This window comes from Arvicanthis niloticus, chromosome 1 (genome assembly GCF_011762505.2).
Source record: "Arvicanthis niloticus isolate mArvNil1 chromosome 1, mArvNil1.pat.X, whole genome shotgun sequence".
NCBI classification, from domain to species: Eukaryota; Metazoa; Chordata; class Mammalia; order Rodentia; family Muridae; genus Arvicanthis; species Arvicanthis niloticus.
Window position 1 is genome coordinate 32,173,628 of NC_047658.1, and position 18,680 is coordinate 32,192,307.

At 37.6% G+C, this 18,680-nt stretch overlaps 1 long non-coding RNA gene across 1 annotated transcript; it reads right to left on the reverse strand.

Moving 5' to 3' along the window:
• Positions 1 to 7,337: 7,337 nt before the first annotated feature.
• On the reverse strand, positions 7,338 to 16,295 carry LOC143443028 (uncharacterized). The gene is made up of 3 exons (XR_013111709.1): positions 16,048 to 16,295; positions 7,895 to 7,966; positions 7,338 to 7,490 (listed from the first exon to the last, which is right to left on the reverse strand). It is a non-coding gene; the product is annotated as an uncharacterized LOC143443028 (long non-coding RNA).
• Positions 16,296 to 18,680: the final 2,385 nt, after the last annotated feature.

Below are 18,680 nucleotides of genomic sequence, written 5' to 3' on the forward strand. Positions count from 1 at the left end.
TGCTTCAATCCCATTTATTAGAAGAAAGTAAATAATCATGAGAGGCAGAGAGGAGTGACTTTGGTAGGGGACGGTATGGGGAAGGTAAAGTGTGTGTGTGGGGGGGGTCAGTTATAAGAATAGATAGTAGAGAAGTCCAGATAACCAGGAGGATGAGTAGAAATATGTAACAGGGTTAGAGTATGAGGGGGACCACTAGAAAGTCCCAGATGCCAGGAATGTGAGAAGCCCCCAGGACTCAATGGGGATGACATTAGCCAAACTAACAAAGAGTGGGTAAATTGAACAAGGAGAGATGACCTCCAGTATATAGAAATGGCCCTCAGTTGAGGGATAGATCTATCCACCCATCTCAAATTCATTAACTCAGAATTGTTCCTGTCTAAAGGAAATACAGTGTCAAAAATGGAGCAGATATTGAATGAAAGGCTATCCAGTGACCATCCCATCTTGGGATCCATCTCATCAGCAGACACCAAAGCCTGACACTTTTACTAATGTCAAGAAGTGCTTACTGACAGGTGCCTGGTAGAGGTGTCCTGTGAGAGAGGCTCTGCCAGCACCTAACTAAGACAGTTGTAGATACAGCCAACCATTGGACTGAGTCCTGGGACCCCAATGGAATTGTTACAGGAAGGACTGAAGGAGTTGAAAAGGATTGCAAACCTGTAGGAAGAACAATGTCAATTAATCAGATGCCTCAGAGCTCTCAGGAACTAAACGGCCAACCAATGTGTATAGATGGGTGAATCCATGGCTCCCACTACATGTGTAACAGAGGACTGCCTTATTTGGCATCGCTGGGAGGGAAGGCCCATGGTTCTGTGGAGGCTTATTGCCCCAGAAAAGGAGGATGATGGAGGGGTGACGCAAGAGTGTGGGTCGATGTGTAGGGGAGTTCTTTTTTTAAGGGAAAGGGAAGGCAAATGGGGTGGAGTGCTTGTGGAGGGGACACTGGAAAGGAGGGACAACATTTGGAATATAAATAACGAAAGTAATTAATAATAAAAAAGAAAAGTAAAAAATTCCAGTAAGCATGTACCAACAATTGTACATGTTCTCAATTGCCCCTGTACTTCATGGTAAAACCATGTTTTTTACTATACATTTGGCTGCCTTTCATAGTGCTAGAAAATGTCTTTCTGCATTTTCTAAGTAGAGGAAAAACCTAATAATTTTCTTATCCATTGCTAAACCGTATATCCTACATTAATGACCTGCCAGGACAAATGCACTCATAGTGCAATTGGGGTAAGACTACTTAAGCGAGTAACCAAACACATTCTTGATTAGAATCAAAGTCTGTTCCATAGGAAAGAATATAGGAATGGTACTACAAACACTGACAACAAACATGCCTAGGGAATTAGTAGATCCTAGAAGAGAACATATTAATTTTATTTTTCTAAATTGTCATTTTGTCAAATTCCCTCTTAAATATATCTGTTTATTTCCAAAGTTATCTGCTGGTGATTTTTTGAGTAGATAGGAGTCTTATTATGGTTGGTGTAGATTAGCATGAAAATGAATAACTAATTAAGATACTGAGAATAAGGACCAAGTATTATTCAGTCATAGTTGGAACATCTAAAACAACCTGCCCTGGGGTCAAGCAATATGAGGGAAAAAGCTGTGGAAAGTAAATGAAAGCTAGAGGATTAGAGAAATGCTGTGAAATGTTGTTTTTATAAATAGCATGGCTGTCATAAGCATGACCTCCAACAGTTATCATTAAATAGACACCCTTCACAAAATCAAGAACAAATTCCAGAAAGGAGGATGAAGGTGCTCTCAATACTGCAACCCTACCGGCAGACATGTCTATTGGCATAAATGTCTACTACAGTATCAGGTGTCTTGTTTCCTTAGAAATGTGGTCACTGGTAAGGATAAAAAGAATGTAGAGAATGTATTTCAGAATAATAATGCAATGGAAAACCAACTCAGAGCTAGCATTCTGGTAAATGAATAGAAACTAAAAGCACTTTCATTAAAATCAGGAACAAAAAAAGGAAGGTCATACTTCCTGTCTTATTTAGTACAGTATTAGGAGTTGCTTAGGGAAGCAACAGGAGTGAAAGATATAAAGGAGATGGGAGTAGAAAGGCAGCAGTCATTTTATTATCATTTAAACATGATAGGATTCTACAAGTAAAATGTGCAAGGTATGCCAGAAGTAACTGCATAATGCTAATAATTACATTCAGCAAAGTTCCAGGATAAAAAATTAATGAAAAAAAATCATGTTTCTGTACAAATATTTTGATAAGGAAATCATAGACCAATGCCCTTTACAGTATATATAAATTTTAACATTACATACAACATTGTTACATATAATATATATGATCAATATATTATATAAATTATTATAGTATAAAATATTATATGTTATTAAATATATATATGATACCTGAATAAAATTTGAAATGTTACAATGAAAATTTAAGGTATAATAATATATAAGTACCATGCATCTTATGGTCAGGGATTGTCCTGGCTATTCTTATAAAATTGCCATTCTATCAAAAGCAATTCATATATTCAATGTAGTAATCAATAATATCCACAAAATTAAAAAAAATAGTTGTAACTTTATATGGAAACAAAAAAGACACTCATTATTTAAAAATATGAATAATAAAAGAGTTGCAGAAGGTATAATCATATTTCAATTTATACTATATAGTTAGAGTAACACAAAGTGTATGCTATATCTATATTAATACAGCTTCAAATGTAAAAATCTTTGGAACTCCTCAGAGTGCTGGTGGCATCAAAGGCTTTTACTTTGGAAATACCTTAAAAATCTTAAATCCAAACAACATTTTGAAATGTAAAACAAAGTACAATGTCACAAAGCAAAGGACATGTCTCAGTGGACCTCTGTTCTCGAGCCTACCATAGTGTGCACTGGGACCTCTGTACATGTGTTACAACATTCAGCTTAGTGTTTTTATGGGATTCCTGAGTATGTTAACAAGTGGGTTTCTGATACTTGTGCCTGCTCCTTTGGCACTTTTCATTCTGTTGGGTTGCCTTGTTCACCCACAATATTATGTTTTTGCTTATCTTATTATATTTCATTTTGTTATGCTTGTTTGTTATCATTTGGGTGTGCTTTTCTAATGAAAGACAGAAAAGATGATATCTAGAAGAAAATGGAGGTAGAAGGAAGTGGGAGGAGTAGATAAAAGTAATTATGGCTCATTGTGTTAAATTAATTTTCAATAAAAAGTAAAATTCAACACCATTTAGTAATAAAAAACCAAATATACTTACAAAATCACCTGAAAACAAACAAACAAAAAATAAAAGGCAGGACACACCCTTGTCTATTTATCTGACATAGAATGGCCAAAAATCCCATCAGCATCATATTTTGCATATCATATAAACTTCAATCCAATTAGAGGACATAGCAAAATAAAATACATGACATATCTAAAGAAAGTACTTCTTAATTCACCAGTTTATTGTTGGATCTCATTAACATTGCACAATAAAATAATACTAATAAATAACACATATTTAAAGACACTAAAGACTAAACATTTAAACTAGATTACCTTATGAGATCACAGACAAAAATGTATATTATACTGTTCTGTATATTTTATATATATGTGTGTGTGTGCATGTGTGTGTGCATGTGTGTGTGCATGTGTGTGTGTGTGTTTGTGTATGTGCATGTGTATGTGTATGTGTGTGTGAATGATACCCTAATATCCACATGTTGGCAGTTCACACACCTGAATTAACACTCCACTAGTCTCTTAAAGCCACATTGGTAACCCATTTTCTTTATAATTTTCATAGTGTCAGAACACATACTTAACTGATTCTCCTAACTATCCAGAAACTGTGAAGGTCAAACTACCATGATCTGTTGTGGTTTCCCTTGATGATAATTTGTATATTAACCCTAAATTGCTTTTATCCCTTCTCTTCCTTCAGGGCATAGCAGAACATAATTTAAATTCCCTTAGGAATATTATTTTTATGCAACATCTGTACACCAAAATAAATGTTTTTTTTTCTTACTGCCATAAATCTCACACACCAATAATCCACAATACTGTCCGCTGTTTGAAATGTTAATGTTCACCCTGTAAGAGAACTGAGCTAAAGTTACAGGGTAGATTGAAGGCTCAAGGGGAGGGGCACTGCAGCCAACACAGCACAGGACAGGACAAAGAAAGCCAGGTCCTGATGTGATAGCTTTTTGATCTCGTTCTTCAGAGTCAAAGGCATGAGATGTATAGGATAATTTTCTAATTCCAACAAATTTGCAATACTTAATGTGCACAAATTATGTTGACCTATGAAAGAAACAAGGGGTCAATGTGGGAGCTGACCTTGGTTGCTGCATTTCCTTGCTGACCATTCCTAGGGTGGATGTGACAGGCATCTTTGGCTGCCTCTTCTCTGTGCAGGGCCTGCTGCTCTGACTTGACTAATCACATCCCATCCCCCAATCTGTGCTAGTGAGCCAGCGCAGCCCTCCAATCACGCATGCGTGTATGTTTGCCAGACTGCAGGGATTCAAAGTCTTTTCTAAAGCTAATGACATAAAGCAGGCAGTCATGAGCTTTAAGCAGTCCTATTGATAATATGGAAGTGTAGGATCTACACAACCTCCTTTATAGATTGGTCCGGAATAAATTCAAAATGTTTTCTGGGCAATGGTGACTACATAATATTCGTGTATATTCACCTTTATTTTTCTATAAAAAGGAAAGAAAGAGTGCTTAGGGAAAATGTAACCCTAATTAGGGAATATACAAAAGCACTAGATACTTGTTGTACTTTCAAGAGAAATCACTAAAAAATAAAAGATGCTGCCTCTAACAAAATGATTCTGCATTAACCGGGTTTTACTTGATTACATGTATTTTTAATATGTCCTATTTGTTCATGTAAATGAAACCCTTACCATGAACATAATATTTGTTATTTACTAAAAGCATTGGTTTATCATTCAGTGATGAAGTTTTTATTTTTACTTGTGTTTTTAAAAATGTTGCTATGATGTACTTCTTTATTTATCCAGTTGCTTATTTTTGAAACAGGTCTCATTAGAATGTGCTGGACTGGGACCTCACTTTTTACATCAGCCTCATTTTGCACTCAGAGATCTACCAGCTTCTGCCTCTTAAGTACTAGAAGGAAAGGCATATGCTATACCATAGTTACCAAAATTTTATTATTTTTAATTATTTGTGTATATTTCTCTCTTTGTCTATCTGTCCTCTCTCCATCTCTGTCTCTCAATCAATCTCTGTCTCTGTCTCTCTCTCTCTGTATGTGTTTGTGAGTTTGTGTGTGAGTGTGTGTGTATGAATGTGTGAGCATATGCGTAGATATATGACTGTGCCAGAAGATGTGTATGTCTCCAGATCTGCAGTAACATATAGTTATAAGATTCCTGGCATGAGTTCTGGGAAATCCTCTTACAGATCAGTACCTGTTTTTACAAGCAGAAACATCACCCAGGCTCTTCTGTGCATGTTTAAACCCTGGTGATTTAGATGCCTGCTGAATATGAAAATGAAAGTACAAACAAAAAAGTATAAAGTCTTCTGATTTTAAATGTTCATACACAGAATTCCAGTAAGTGTAAATATGATTTAGTAATATCCTTTTCTGCAAGTTAAAGACTACATGGGAAATGGAAATGCATAAGGACTTAATAAATGTGTTGGCACCTAAGCATTACTTCTAGGTTCTGCCCAACAGTTACCTAGTAACAGCCGGGTAGGCATGGCTCACTATAAAAGGGACTGTTTGGCCTCTCTCTACCCATTTTTATTTCTCTGACCCTCTTCTGTCCACTTCTACCTCCCTCTTCTTTCGTTGTGTTCCTGGACAACCTCCTCTTCCTCTTTCTCCCTCTCCCCTACCTCCCCCCTCTTTCTCTCCCCCTTCTGTGCTGCTACTCCCTTCCAAACTTTCCTTCCCACTCTCCCAAATAAATGCTATTTTATACTAGACACATCTTATGGCTTGTACCTCGGGGGAAGAAATGCCTTTGCCTGGGCCTGCTGATGCAACCCTTTGCATCATACTGTGCTCCACAAAAGTATATCCTTGGCTTTATAAACCACATCATTTGGGGCAGTGACTTGGATTTGAAAATGGTCAGATTCACATTTCCTTCCACCTCATGGACTTTCTAACCATTGGATTGATATTCTTCTCTATCTAAACACTGGCAAATTGGTAAATGCCACCTCCCTCTAGTCAGGGTAAGTGATACCTAGACTCAAGGGAGAGATGTTGAGCTTGCATACACCACCCCCCCCCAGTGTCCTCATTACTAGAAGTATTCATAGCCTATATGATTGGTCCTTTCTCAATGACTCCTCATTTTAGGACCTCTACCTTTGAGTGAGCTTTCTTTCTCTCCTTGAGATAGTCTCTCTCTCTCTCTCTCTCTCTCTCTCTCTCTCTCTCTCTCTCTCTCTCTCTCTCTCAAACACACACACACACCCACCCACACACACACACACACACACTGCTGGAAAATCCTTGGCCTAGGTAAACTGTTCTTCCTTGGGCACTGGCCCCATAGCTTGGGAGGTGGATCAGCAGTTCAGCCCCTAGGTTACCTCCTGGTGACCTGATAATTTAGTCTGGCTGTTTGTTTTATTCTTAGTTATTAATTTCTCCTTGAGATGACACAATTGATAGGGTTAATAACTCCTATCCTTACTCAAAGATAATGTCTTCATTGGTACTTCCAAGCTCCATACTGGGATGCCTTCTGTTCTTAAAGGCTTCCAAATTTACAGAGTAAATTGGGCCCCAATACCTGCTAGATAATAACTCTAAATGGCCACGTAATCTCACATTGAAAAAACTTTTACAATTCTTGCCAGTGATCTGAAAAATGGAAGGTTTTCTAAGTGTAGGCTTTTGCCCATCTTTCCTTCCAACTGCTTTATTCCTTGATTCAGCTAGCTTGCTCTGTGCTCCTTGTCCCTTTCCCTCTCCAGATCTTGTTTCGGACTTAACTTCTCTGCAGCCACCGCTGCTACCAGCTGTCTCCTCCAGTGGGCAGTTTTAAATTTCTACTTCCTTGGAAAATTTTTTCTCTGATTCCTTTCTATTCTAATCTGCACCAGCTCTAAGCCAGCTGTGGTGGGAGAAAGAGCAGAAGAGGTGCTCCATGTGCCTGCCTCAGATGCTCCTGACCACCACTTAGACTGCTGCTTAGACCGTGCTGCTAGGATCAGCTCGGTAGCTGCTTGCAGTGACAGAGAGAAATCTGCACACAAACCCCTGTCCACCAGACATAACATGTCTATTTGTATCTTTGTATGTTTGCCTCTGCTGATACATAGCCATGCTTCTATAGATAAATGTCGTTCCACTCTAAGATATAACAACCACATGATTTTTCTCTATGGTTCCATCTTTGTTATGGGCAGTCCCCGCTTGTCATTTTTCTTTAGGAGAACATCCTGATTTAAAGTCGCCAAAGACACCTAACAATTAAGATAAAATTTTCTTATTATTTTTATCTTGCCTTGGTAAATAATATTGTTAATACTAATTTAAAGAGTTATAACAGTAAAAATGTTAAAGATCACCTTAAATATATGCTTAGCCTTGTTTTTTCTGCTGTTATTATTGTCATTAAGGTATAGTGTACTCTCTTCATTTCCTGGATACAACCTAGAACAAGCAACTAAAAACAGACATAGATTGTCTAATTCAGATATACTTAATCTATTCTCGCTCTCAATCTTGTCAGAAATCTGCTAACATTATATGTTTATATAACATTAAATGTTTAAATTAACTATGACAGACAGAGACCTCCAAATCCTTACAGTGAAGTCCCATAAATTCTCCAAGAAGATATGGGCACAGCGGCAAGTAACTCTACCTGAATTGTGGTATGATGATAGCTGTGAGAGATGGTTCCATTTCCTTTTCTGGGGCCAGGGGCCAGTCCAATCTGTAGACAAACAGAGGACACCCAAAGAATTAAATGTCTCATATTGCCTAAAAGAAAGTCATTGCTCCCACATTTTCCTCCACAGGAGAAAGCCTATAATCTTCTAGGCCTGATGGCCAGACTACCTCTGCCTGAGCTGTGATGGAGACAACTGGAACCTGGGAAAAGTGTGTAGGGAGTGGACTATACACTAACCTCTGTCATTTTAATTAATGCATGACATCTAGATTATAATTTATTCTTCCCAGATTTCTGATTACAAAGACAGATAGAAAACAGACAACTAGTTCCTTATCCCAAGGGAATCCACCACCAGATTAGTCAATTTTTTAACCATTTAAGATTATCAGATCTCTTATCAGAAAGACTGATGAGTTTGTCTTGCTCATAGGCTTCATGATAAAGGATAAACAAGTTCAGATATAACCTTTCAAAGACCTTCTGCTACTCCCTTATCTAATCTCAATTTATAGTGGCTAAATGTGTCATGTTTCTTTCCCTTACTATACCACTGTTATATTGAGACTTTAAGAGTTTAAAGTTCTAACTTTTATTAATGGAGTTCTGATAAATTAGCCTAACCCTAACAAAATATTCCACTATAAGACCAAACTTCTATAATCACAAATTCAAATTTTAAGTTTTCTTGATTGTCTTCTAAGTATATACTTAAAGTGTATATTTAAATGGTAAATATGATTATCTACACTATCAGTTACCTTAGTTACAAATATAACTTTCGTTTGGTTGCATCTCCCCCTCTCCTTTGCCTCTATGACAATGTTCCTCCACCCACTCACCCACTCTTGATTCACCCTTCTAGCTCCCATTACCCTGGAGCATCAAGCCTCCACAGGACCAAGGACCTCCCTTCCATTGATATCAAGGCCATCCTCTGCTACATATGTTTCTTTTTCTTCAAGGGAGGAGAATCAAGCAACAATGTGAACCAAGCAAAAATCAAACTTCAGTGGTGTTAATAACTCAATGTCTTAATATCTGCGATATTACTATTTTCTAGTATCTTTTAATGGTCTGGGTAATTTTTCCAAATCTGTCCTCTGCAGCACATAAACAGCTAGTATTCTAGGCTATGGTTGTCTCCACCCCATGGCTGTGGCTGATCTTGCTGGTTATCCTATGGTACTTGCATCCCCCAAACACTGGGGCAAATGGCTTTCACTTTTACCAGTAGCCTCTTCTGTCATGTTCTCAGGAAATACCCCCATGCCACACAGTGACAAGATTCAGTTGGTATCTATGATGTCTCCATGTTTTCATAATCAGTGCCACTTAGTGATTCTAGTCACTAGTAAGTTCAATAGGGAACAGACTTATGACCTTGTTATTTTTGGAACAAAGTTTTCTGCATGCTGACCCTAAGGTATCACTTCCCAGAGACTTCTCCTCTATGATACTTGTCTGTTCTTTATCACAACTGATTGATAGTTTAGACGAAAATGTCCAGGATTCATTATTCAACAAAGCAAGAGTTTCACATTAGTGGCTCTGGTATTGAAACTTCTGAATTGAAATTTTCTCCAGTACATTCTGGAAACAAGGTTTAGCTCACAAGAAACAGGAATTTGGGAGGATCCTGGCCAAGAGACGGAATAAAAATTACAATGTGTTCCTCTTGAACTCTGCCTTTATATTTAGTGCAATGAAAAAGAAATGAGGGATGGATAGATAGATAGATAGTTAGATAGATAGATAGATAGATAGATAGATAGATAGATAGATAGATAGATAGATGATAGAGGAGAGAGAGAGAGAAAGAGAGAGACAGACAGACAGAGACAGAGAGACAGAGAGACAGAGAGACAGAGTGAAAGTTGTTAATCAACATAGATTTGAAGAATTAGTAGATTATGAAGATGTTAGTCACCAGAGGAAATAAATCAGTCAAAAAGATATTATTCACAAGTCATCCTAAAAGAATATATCCAACCTCCAGGTCACCACTTTCCCCTTCCAGGTTTCCAGTTGCTCCACTCCTACAAAGCAGAAGAATATTCAGAGGAAGCAGAGATCTTGACAAATCCACACTGACAAGAGCTAGATGGTACAAATCAAAAGTGCAAAGATCAATGACCCTTATTGTTTCAAAGCTGAAGATAAGGATGGACTGAGAAATGTATTCTGATAACAAAAGAAACAGCCAAAATATTTTTTTGCTCAAGAAATCTGGAAGGAAAATGATGTTCAAATAAGAATCTAATAACAAGAAGTATTCCTTGCATGATTGCAGGGAAAGTGACGGCGGTACAAATGATTGATCCAGGGCCATGGCTGAGAAGTGTTCTTCTAGATTAAGGCAGTTTTATTGTTTGGTATATCCAGTATCTAATATGGTCATGCCAAATTCAGTATGAAGGAGAGATTGAAGGAGGTGATGTTGGGTCAGTGGACAGAGATGAAAAGAACAATATGCAGGTGAGAACTAAGTAGATAGCTACTTTTATAAAGCTCTTTTCCAGTGAAGAAAGCAATGGGAAAACATTACAGAGGTGTTACACAGAGCAGTTTAAGTCAGAACCTAATACTATTTCTCTGATGCCACCAAGATGCATGGTGCTTCAAAGGGAAGAGGGGTACTTTAAGAAGAGGATTTCATTTCCAGTGATTAGAACTATGTCAGGAGCATGAACTATTTCCTGCATCTATTCTGTACTCAGCCTCTACTAGGTTGCAGGGAGAAACAATTTGATGATCTTAGAGGATAAGATCAACATTCTAATTAATAGTCATTCTTAAAACTTTCTAGTTTGGCCTGTGTGCAACAAGCCTAACCAATGCCAACAATGTGACACTTGCAAGGTAGAGATTGCGGAGCATGCTTTGCCATCTGAAGACACACCAGCAGATTATCTAAGTCCCTGCATCAATGCTACCAATGCTGAAGAGAAAGTGGAATAAAGAAAGAGATATCCAAGTATTCTGATGGCAGCACAGTTTTCTTTTTTTAAACCAAAACATAGATTTTTGGTAGCATGTTCAATCAACAAATCATCTGGTTTCAAAAAAAATCTTGAAATTTCAACCAAAGCTCTCACAAGGTGCACAATATGTGCAGACACAATTGTAAATTTTTTGTGTTGTCCTACTGGATAGAGGATGGTGGTCAAATATGTTCAAACAAGCTGAGGCTGGCCTTGAAATCACAGAATATCCAGTCTTGCAGATTTCTTTCCAATAGGCCATCTTTGAATTCTTTCTTTAGCCAGACAATAGAGCTTTCTTTTGGGGAATTTGCAATTGGCAATATAAAATCCAGAGTATATGTTCAATGCAGGTTCTAGTTTATTATCCTACTCATAAGTATTTTATTTTTCTAAAATTCTACTTTTTACCTGTACCCCAAGTCGTGTCTTTATAGGAATTAGGAAACACTAGACATTCAAATAGAGCATAATTCCTCATGAAGAAAACCTTTAAAACTCATGTATATGAGGTTATAGTGAATTGAGTTTTTTATTAGTATATAAACAAAGATGGATTGTTTACTCCATTTGACTGCATTACTAAGCATCTTCTTCAGAAAATACCATTGCAGAGAAGGATTAATTTCTTCCAGTGAAATTGGAGAGACCCATATGGCAGGGAGATCATGTATAGTCAGGATTCTTCTATGTCATAAGCATACTACTAAAGTCATTGATAGACATTTTGTGATAATTCACAAAGTCAGAATTTACTGGATAACAATAAATCCCAAATTTTAATAAAATCCTAAAAATAAATTAGTTTTGCTGATGTAGGCTCAATTTTCTGAAAAGTATGACAATTGCATAGTGTAAGTTTCTAAAAATAATATTTTGTTACTTGTCTTGTATTAGTGTTTGAAGACATATGTATGGAACAGATGCTTGCAGGTCCTGAAAAGGCAAGAAGAGTGCCTCAGTTCCCTTCTAACTGGAAAAACAGATCATGGTAAACAGAAAAATAGCTGATGGAAATTGAACAGTTTCTCTGGGAGAGTCATTACGCTTAACTGCTGAGAAATCCCTTAGGGCAAATGCATTTTTTAAACAACAATATTTAAATGACAATATTACTAGTATTAACATTCAGCTTCCTTAAAATTATAACATAAATGTTTTGAAGGCCTCTATCACCTTCAGAGAATGTTGCAGTCTAAACAATTTTGTCGGCAAGTTCAGGATTGACTGCAAAAGCAGAGACATACTATTTCTAATAGAAAAGAGAAAGTGTTTTCTTCATCTGGTGACAGTGATACAAAACCATAAAAAATGTTATAGAAACTATGTCCTAACATTGGCTTTATAAGGAAATTATTGGCATATAGACAGAAATGTCAGAATGAATTACTGACCATTTTCACAGAATTTGTGTCACTCTGTTATGGGGACTGTGACATAGTTCTTTTTTCTATAACTACAACTCCCCTGGCTTTTATGACTGAGACAGATCTCAGTATACCTCCCCACTTGTATCAAAAATTCCAGTGAAAGGGAAAGTTCCAGGAATTTTATATCTTTAATTGCTATTTTTCATTATTATTATCTTTAATCTTTTTTAACACTCCAGTCATTTTTGCCCTCCCATTCTGCCCTCTGACAGCTCCTCATATCATTCAAAAGAAAGTCCCCATAACCTCAACATCCCTCACACCCACCAGGCTTCCCCCTTCCCTATGGCCTGTGGTCTCTCCAGGGTTAGGTGAATCTTTTTTCATTCAAGCCAGACCAGGCTGTATATATGTCAGGGTCATTGAACCATCTAATGTATGCTGCCTGGTTTGTGTCTCAGTGTTTGAGAGATATGGAGAGTAGAGTTTTGTTGAGATTGCTGTTCTTCCTATTGGGTCACCCTCCTCACCTTCTTCCAGCCTTTCCCTAATTCAACTGCAGGAGTCTCCAGCTTATGACTATTGTTTGAGTTTAAGTATTTACATTTGTCTCAGTCAGCTTCTTGTTGGTCTTCTCAGAGGGCAGCCATTCTAGGTTTATGTCTGTATGTATATCATAGCATCAGTAATAGTGTCAGACCTTGGACCTTCCCTTGAGTTGTGTTCCAATTTGGGCTGGTAACTGGACATTCTTTCCCTCAGGCTCGTCTCCATTTTTGTCCCTGCAGTTCTTTTAGACAAAAACAATTCTGCGTCAGAGTTTTTGACAGAGAAATGGCGAGCCCATCCCTCTACTTGATGCCGTGTGCTTATGGATTGGTAGGATTAATATAGTAAAAATGGCCATCCTGCCAAAAGCAATCTACAGATTCAATGCAATCCCCATCAAAATTAGAACTCAATTCTTCATAGAGTTCTAGCAATTTGCAAATTTATTTGGAATAACAAAAAAATAAGGATAGCAGAAACTATTCAATAAAAGAACTTCTGGGGGAATCACCATGCCTGACCTCAAGGTGTATTACAGAGAGATAAAAGCTGTATGGCATTAGTACATAGGCAGGCAGGAAGATCAATGGAATACAACTAAATCCAGAAATGAACCCACCTACCTATGGTCACTTTATATTTGACAAAGGAGCTAAAACCAACCACTGGAAATAAGACAGCATTTTCAACAAATAATACTGGTTCAATTGGTGGTGAGCATACAGAAGCATTCAAATCATTCTGTTCTTATCTCATTGTACAAAGCTCAAGTCCAAGTGGATCAAGAATGTTCACATAAAACCAGATACTCTTCTAATAGATGAGAAAGTGGGGAAGAACCTCAAAAACATCTACATAGGTAAAAATTTCTTGATCAGAACACCAATGACATATGCTTTAAGATCAACAATAGTCAAATGAAGCCTCATAAAATTCAAAGCTTCTGTCAGTCAAAGGACACTGTCAATAGGACAAAATGGCATCCAATAGATTGGGAAAAGGTTTTTTACCAATCATCCATCTGATAGAGGGCTAATATCTAATATATCCAAAGAACTCAAGAAATTATATTCCAGACAACCAAATAACCCTATTAAAAATGAGCGACACAGCTAAACAAAGAATTTTCAACTGAAGAATATTGCATGTCTGAGAAGCACCTAAAGAAATGGTCAACATCCTTAGTCATCAAGGAAATGCAAATCAAAATAACCCTGAGATTGCACCTCAAACCAGTCAGAATGGCTAAGATCAAAATCTCAGATGACAGCAGATGCTGGCAAGGATGTAGAGAAAGAGGAACACTCCTCCATTTTTGTGGGATTGAAAACTGGTACAACCACTCTAGAAATCAATCTGGAAGTTCCTCAGAAAATTGGATATAGTATTACCTGAGGACCCAGCTATACCACTCCAGGCCATGTAGCAAGAACATGCTCCAACATATAACAAGGACGGATGATCCACTATGTTCATAGCAGGCTTGTTTATAATAGATAGAGCCTGGAAAGAACCCAGATGTCCCTCAACAGAAAAAAATGGATACAAAAAATATGATATATTTACACAATGGTATACTACTCAGCTATTAAAAACAATGAACTTATGAAATTCTTAGGCAAATGGATGGAACTAGAAAATAACATCCTGAGTGATGTAACCCAATCACAAAAAAATCATACATGATATGGACTCACTGATAAGTGGATACCAGCCCAAAAACTCAGAACACCCAGGATACAATTCACAGACCACATGAAGGTCAAAAACAAGGAGGACCAAAGTTTGAGTGCTTCACTTTTCCTTTTTAGAAGTGGGAAAAATACTCATGAGTGCAAATACAGAGACAAAATGTGGAGCAGAGACTGAAGGAAAGGCCACACAGACTGCCCCACCTGGGGATCCATCCCATAAACAGTCACCAAACCCAGACACTACAGTCAATGCCAAGAAGGAGTCTGATATAGCTGTCTCCTGAGAGGCTCTGCCAGAGCCTGACAAATACTGAGGTGGATCCTGGCATTCAACCATTGGACTGAGCATGGGGTCCCCAAGGGAGGAGTTAGAGAAAAGACTGAAGGAGCTGAAGGGGTTTGCAACACCATAGGAAGAACAATAATATCATCCAGCCAGACCATCCCTGAGAGCTCCCAGGGAATAAGCCACCAACCAACATGGAGGGACCCAGAAAAGCATTTGGCAAACAGGTACAAACTTATAGATATTGATGCCTGAACCTACAAGGGAAAACACTCATAACAGAAACTATAAGATTTTGTTCCCCCTTCTAAGTGATATTGAAACATCCATACTTTCGTTTTCCTTCTTGTTAAGCCTCATATGGTCTATAAATTATATTGTGAGAGTTCTGAGCTTTGGGTCTAATACTCACTTATCAGTGAGTGCACACTATGTATGTTCTTTTGGGTCTGGGTTACCTCAGTATGATATTTTCTAGTCTATCCATTTGCTTGCAAATGTCATAAAGTCATTGTTTTGAATAGCTGAGTAGTATTTTATTGTGTAAGTGTACTACATTTTTGTATTGATTCTTTCATTAAGTAACATCTGGGTTGCTGATGCCAAGAAGTGCTTGAAGATAGAATCCTAGTATAGCTGTCCTCTGAGAGGCTCTGCAAGCGCCTGACTAAGGTCAAACATTTGTCTGAGCCCAGGGACCCCAATATAAGAGTTTGGGGAAGGATTGATGGCACTGAAGGGGTTATAACCCCATAGGAAGAACAATAATATCAACCAACTGTACATCTCAGAGCTCCTAGGAACTAAACCACCAACCAAAAATTATACATGAGAAGGTGCATGACTCCTGCTATATAGGTAGCAGAGGATGGCCTTATCTGGCATCATTGGGGAGGGAGGCTCTTGGTCCTGTGGACATTTGTTGCCCCATCAAAGGGGGATGCTAGAATGGTGGGTGGGTAAGGAAGCACCTTCTTAGAGGTAAATGGGAGGGGGAATGTTGTGGGGAGTATTCAGAGGAAGACCAGGAAGGGGGACAATATTTGAAATGTAAATAAAGGAATTAATAATAAAATGCAGAAATAATAACAACAACAAACACTTAAATATCCTAAAATGACATTATTTCCATAATTAAATTTCATTCAGGGCATTTTTAGGATATGTGTATACTTTCACATGAAATTCTATCTTAATAAGAACCATTTTTCAATGAACAAGAATTTGCCACTATGCTCACCTGAATATGTTTCTCATCCCTCTTCTTTTCAAGATGATATCTCATCACTCTGATCCTTCTTGAGCCCATCTTCCTCAGTATTCAATACTTTTCCATCCACTGGGTTTTTTTTCTTTTGCTATCATAACTAGCAGCTTTACTGACAGTCTAAAAGTAGTAATGAATATAAAAAAAAAAACCAACCCACAATTTGCTTAAAATAATTGAGAATACACATGCAAAAATACAAGGTAATTGGCATAATACTTGAATTATGTGACACTAAAATAAACATCTCCTATAAAAGTTTGCTTCTTACTTTTGGAGTTAGAGTCATTTTAGCAGAAATACTAAAGAACTATAGGATTCAAACATTCTGTGTTAGACACCACATTGTATTTAATGATTTAGATAGAAATTAACAGTTTTTTAAGTCGACAAACCTATTGAAAATTCTATGCAAAATTTTATTTTCAATCTGTGCCAACTGACTCATAATTTTTTAATCCCTGAATTAACGCTTTATTCTTTGTGTCATTATTTACAAAAGCAAAACTTTTTTTAGTATGCATTTGTAAATCTATATCTGAAGAAAACAAGCTTAAGATAAAATGGTAGAACTTGTAATATCAATATAATAGCAAACTCACAGTTCTAGCAATGAAATCCAATACCTGAAATAGGAAAAAACAAGGTACTTGTTTACGCTTCAGTGACCACAGTAACATAAAGAAGGTGGGTGTGTCTTTTATGCTTGTCACCGGGGAAAGTTGAAAAGGAAAGAAATTTTGGTCCTTGTAATTTCACCATATTTTCTCTCACCAGAGGCACATTTATTGTTCAGTGCTTTCATGACTCACTTCCTGTCGAGGGTCTACTTACCGGATCAGATCACTGGAATAGGTTCTTAGTTTTGGTGGAGGATACTGAAAGGAAAAGGTCATAATTAGCTTTAATGTGAGTTTGTTCTTGTCAGGATTACCTAGGAAGCATAGCTCATGTTTTGCTCTATTCCTAAATCCACTCATCAAAATAGCCTAATAATGAGATTTAAAAAATAGTTGTAACAAGGAAATCTAAAGCGTCCTTTCAATTAGTTCATTCAGAAGCAATTAAAACACTGATGGTTGCATCAACCAGCCCTGATGAGAGGGCTTGTTCTTAGTTTTATTGTAATATGTTATGCTGCGCTTAGTTCATATATACTTGGGAAACTTGCTCTTTTTTTTAAATGTTGGAGGAGTGAATCTGAATGACAGGATAGATATAGGGGAGGAGTTCATGAAGATGAGGAAGGGGAAAGTACATAGCATATGTAATGAATGAGAGAAGAATTTAAAAACAAATAATACAAAATCTAAAATGTAAAACAACAGAAATTTAATACCACTAACACTGAAGAATAAGATTTCAAAATTTTGGTTTAAACCCATACTTTTTGTAAGTATATATGTGACAATAAGGGCATTTTAGAAACAAAATTATATTTATTCTGGAAAAGACTTAGCTTATTATCTGTTAGTAGAAAGTTACATAACAACAAGTTCAACATCAAAAAGCAAACTAAATAGACTCCTTTTAATGCTCGGATACAGGTTGAAGACTTTAATAAGCAATAACCCTATGAGGAGCAGTTGAAGAGTGGAAAATTTTGCCCTACATGTAAAACAAAAGAAACTTAGGGAGGGATGGGTTTTCCTCATGCTGACTTCTCAGTACTGTCTGCATACAGAAGCAAAGAGGATTTACCTCCTGGGATAAAGGTCTTCATTCCAGGAAGACCCCTACCACAATTGTACAAAGACAGTTTATAAGCCCTAATGAAACCTAGGACATATCCTGGGATAATCTGGAAATGTCATCACTAAAAGAGGTATCTTTAATTACTGTTGCCAGAAATACTGCCACTTCCTTGATGACTGTGTGTTGCCAATCTCAAGGCTTCAAAGGCTTAACTAATAGTCTTGTTGGTTATATGAATCGGAGTGTAACTGAAATGAAAAATGTTTGGAAACCTCCTATCTCATCCCCAGTCCTCGTGCTTCTGTGAGGCAGTGCCCGCACCTACCCCCCCACTACCCCCTCTCCACCCTCACATTCCCTCCCCACTCTGTGTTTGTTTTTTATGGGACCAAGAAACTCCTCTCCCACCTATGCCCAACAAGGCCATCCTCCCCTACATATACCACTGGAGTCATGGGTCCCTCCCCATGTGCTCCCAGGCTGGTAGTTTAGATCCTGGGGGCCTCTGGTTGTTTGGTATTGTTGCTTTCCTCCTGGGGTCACAAACCCTTTCTGCTCCTTCAGTCTTCTCTCTAAGTTCTCCATTGGGAAACCCTTGATCATATCAGTGGTTAACTGTGAGCATTGTCCTCTGAATGTGTTAGTCTTTGGCAAACCTCTAAGGAGACAGCTATATCATGTTCTTGACAGCATGCACTTCCAGCCATCCACATCAGTGTCTAGCTTAGGTGACTGTACATGGGATGTATACCCAGGTGGAATGGTCTCCTGGTGGCCCCTCCTTCAGTCTCTGTCCCATGTTTTGTTTCCATATTTGCTCCCTTGAGTATTTTTGTTACTCATTCTAAGTAGAACTGAGGCATCCCCTCTTGGTCTTCCTTCTTCATCAGCTTCAAGTGGTCTGCGGGTTG